The sequence below is a fragment of the Macaca mulatta genome, chromosome 18, assembly GCF_049350105.2.
Source record: "Macaca mulatta isolate MMU2019108-1 chromosome 18, T2T-MMU8v2.0, whole genome shotgun sequence".
In the NCBI taxonomy this organism is placed as follows: domain Eukaryota; kingdom Metazoa; phylum Chordata; class Mammalia; order Primates; family Cercopithecidae; genus Macaca; species Macaca mulatta.
Genome location: NC_133423.1, coordinates 67,381,264 through 67,384,595, shown reverse-complemented (window position 1 = coordinate 67,384,595; position 3,332 = coordinate 67,381,264). Strand labels below are relative to the sequence as shown.

At 50.9% G+C, this 3,332-nt stretch overlaps 1 pseudogene; it reads right to left on the bottom strand.

The window, feature by feature from the left end:
- Positions 1 to 1,621: 1,621 nt before the first annotated feature.
- Positions 1,622 to 2,381, bottom strand: LOC100429190 (WW domain-binding protein 2 pseudogene; annotated as a pseudogene).
- Positions 2,382 to 3,332: the final 951 nt, after the last annotated feature.

The following is a 3,332-nucleotide window of genomic DNA, read 5'->3' as shown; positions in this document are numbered from 1 at the left end:
TGGGGCAGGCTCCCCTGTGTGGGGGCCAGTGGTGATCCAGCTAATGTGACCCACTCATAAAGTCTGTCTCATTCTGAGGCTCTATATTATGAAGCTGACTTGCCTGCAGATAAGATATAAGCCACATTCTCCAGTATCAGGATAAGAAGGTGATACTGTAGTCTCCTGTCTGTCATACTTTTATTTTATTTCTCACACTATTTAGTAACTCCAGCGGGGAAGAAAGTGTTATTTGTTTGCCTCATACTACCTTGAATCTTGAACTCCTGGCTTGCCTCCATCCCTAAATGGCCTCAAAAAACTATCTGATACATTTTCTTGTTCTTGAAAGAGCCATACTGAATTACTTCAAAAGCATCAAGTAACCTAAATATATAAAGTAGTAGTTGCATTACATGGCAGAAGAGCTGATAATTAAATGATTTTAAAGATTTATGGTCCAGATTAAATACTGCCCTTATTGCCATCCCACATATGGAACAGAGTGTAATCTTTTTTACAGATAAAAAGTCAAAGACACAGAGAAGATTGTCCAGTGAGTCTCAGGCAGAGAGGAGTTGGACCATCCTACTTTTTTTTTCCCCTGTTACTTCATTTTCACTATTTCACATTTTCAGCCAACAAATCAAGGTACAAACAGGATTTATTTCACATTAACATATTAACTGGATTTTTGTCAAATAAATAGGGAATTCTCTTTAAATAACCATCTCCTCACTTCATGGCCAGTGCAGGAATGAACTAGAGCAAATGTTAGTATATCTGGGGGCATGAGGCTTATAGGGAAGAGGTAGGCTGAGGGGCTGTAGCCAGCATGCGGGGTTAGGGGCCCTCATTCCTGGCCCACCGAGCAGCCCCGGGTGGCACAACGGCACAGATATGCATTCTCTAGTTCCAGTAGAGAAGCGCCTTCTAGAAGAAAGAGAGAGGAGACAGAAAGCAAATTCCAGAAACACTAGCAGAAAGCAGGGAAGCTTCTTCTTCAGTGGGCTTATCCTGATGCCACTCAAGCCCTGGAAGCTCATTTTATAGCCTCAAAAGTCACATGGAGTTGGCAACACCATGACCCAGGACAGGGAAGGGGAGGGTGACAGTGGCTGGGGCCAGAATCGGGCCGAGTGGAATCTGGGCTGACAGTCTGCCCATGGTGGCCCTTCCAGGCCAGGCACAGACCAGAGGAGGGAAAGTGAACCAGGCCTGGCAGGGGTCTGTGGGAAGACACCTGGCTGGTCTGAGGGGGCTCATGAGACTGAGTGCAGAGTGGCTGCCAGACCAAGGGAGCTGGACTGCAGTGGAGGAGGTGGCCAGAGAATCCCTGCGTAGGGGGAAGCTACGGGAGTGAAACGGGAAGGCGGGGGTGCGGGGGGGGATACCCTGTGCTCCCAAGAGCCCCAGAGATGTGAGGCAGGCATGCGGCCTCTCCCGAGGCCAGGGACCCAACTGTCCCCCAGCGCTCCTTCCTGGTAACTGTTTATGATCAGACCTGGAGGAAGAACGAGGCCCTCCCTCAGCTCCCCCAGCCCCAGCCGCAACCCTGAGGGAAGGAGTAGGAAACAAGGACAGAGAGGGAGGCAGGCGGGAGGCAGGTGACGGGAGGCGTCTACTGGGTCTTCCTACCTTCTTACCCGAGATAAGATGGCGGAGGCTGCTTCGTGGGCATGGAGACGCGGTAAGGTTTGCCTGGGTTATAATAGGTGCTGGCAGCGGCTTCTGTGGCCCTGGCTTCGGCTACAGGAGTGGAGGGAACATCAGGGCTGACCAGAGGTTCCATGGGCCCAGGATAGGGCGGTGGCGGGGGCTGCACATACCCCATGGCCCTGTCCATCTTGAGCGGTCCTGGATAGAACTCAGGCGGAGACGGTGGAGAAGGGCAGCCAGGAGGGCAGGGGTACATTCCACTAGTGACTGGCGGGGGAAAGGCACAAGTCCTGCCAGGCATGTGAGAGTGGCCGGCCGTAGGCTCCACTGAGGGCTTCACCCCTGGGCGCTTGAGATGCCACCTAGAACACGTGCTTCCCAGACTCAGTGGCGCCCCCTGCCGTGAAGGCGGACTTGCAGGAAGCAGAGCCTTCCCAGCCACCGCCTGCTTCGGCTTTCACTGTTCCTTTGATGTAGTTTGCATCAAACACAGGCTGCTTAATCTCACAGGTCTTCACAAGATACAGTGGCATTACGAAGGACTGCATGGTATCGTTCGCCCTGGACAGAAAGAAAGATGAAAGGGGTAAGGTAGATAGTGCCTTTCTTGGTCCCTTTGGAGGCCTCTGACCGTTCTTCATGTCACTGAATGTAAGTTCCACAAGATCGGAGGACACAAGGATGCTCGCAGTGTTGTTGGCCATCACTCCGCGGCCCTCGGAGTGACTCTCCTTGAGCACCATAGTCTTTCCGAAAGCAGCCCCAAGACGCCCCATCCTGCAGTTGACCAGCTCATGGTGGTGGCTACATCTTAACAAATGTATTGATATAGTGACTTTTAGGTAGAGAAGCAACTCAGGGGAATCCACACCCTCCCAAAGAAATCTTGAAGTTAGCCTAGGTATTCCATATTTAGAAAGTCAGCAGAGGCAGGCCAAGGCCTAAGCTTACAAACAAATTTTTGTGTTTATTTAATGGGCCAGTGAAATGGCTCAGCCATTTTGGGGACCCTCATAGACAGATTTCAGCTAGTAATTATGTTGCCTAAGGGAGGCGGGGGGAGGACTGTGCTCCTCTCTTTCCATGTGGTCATTTGCACGTGGAAGTTTCTGCTTTTCATATCTGTGGCAGTGCCACATGCAGCTCTCTCCTCAGAGTGTCAGCTCTGGAAAGCTGCTACTGCTCTGAGGACTGGTCTTTGAAATTCTGAGGGTGAAGGATTGGCTTTGGTCAGCAGTCATTTTCTTGTCACAGTTGGGCGCATCCTCAGGTTGTAAAATCTCTCTAATGCTAGGTATCCACTAGTCTCTTTAATGAGATCATGCACAGACCTGCAAAGAGTCCCCACGATCCTTCTCCAGAGACCAAGGGGAGCTTGGAGGTGAGGGACAGTTCCAAATGCTGCCACCCTACCATTTCTGGTCTCAGTCTTTTTATACCAAATCTCTCATACTGCCAGGACTCTTAATTTTCTTTGCCAGAAGGAGGACACAGTGGCTCATGCCTGTACTCACAACAATTTGGGAGGCTAAGGCAGGAGGATCACTTGGGCCCAGGAGTGTGACACGAGCCTAGACAAAATAGTGAGGCCCTATCTCTACATTTTTGTAATTAGCCAGATGTGGTGGTACACATGTGTGGTCTCAGCTACTCAGAAGGCTGAGATGGGAGGATCACTTGAGCCTGGGAGGTAG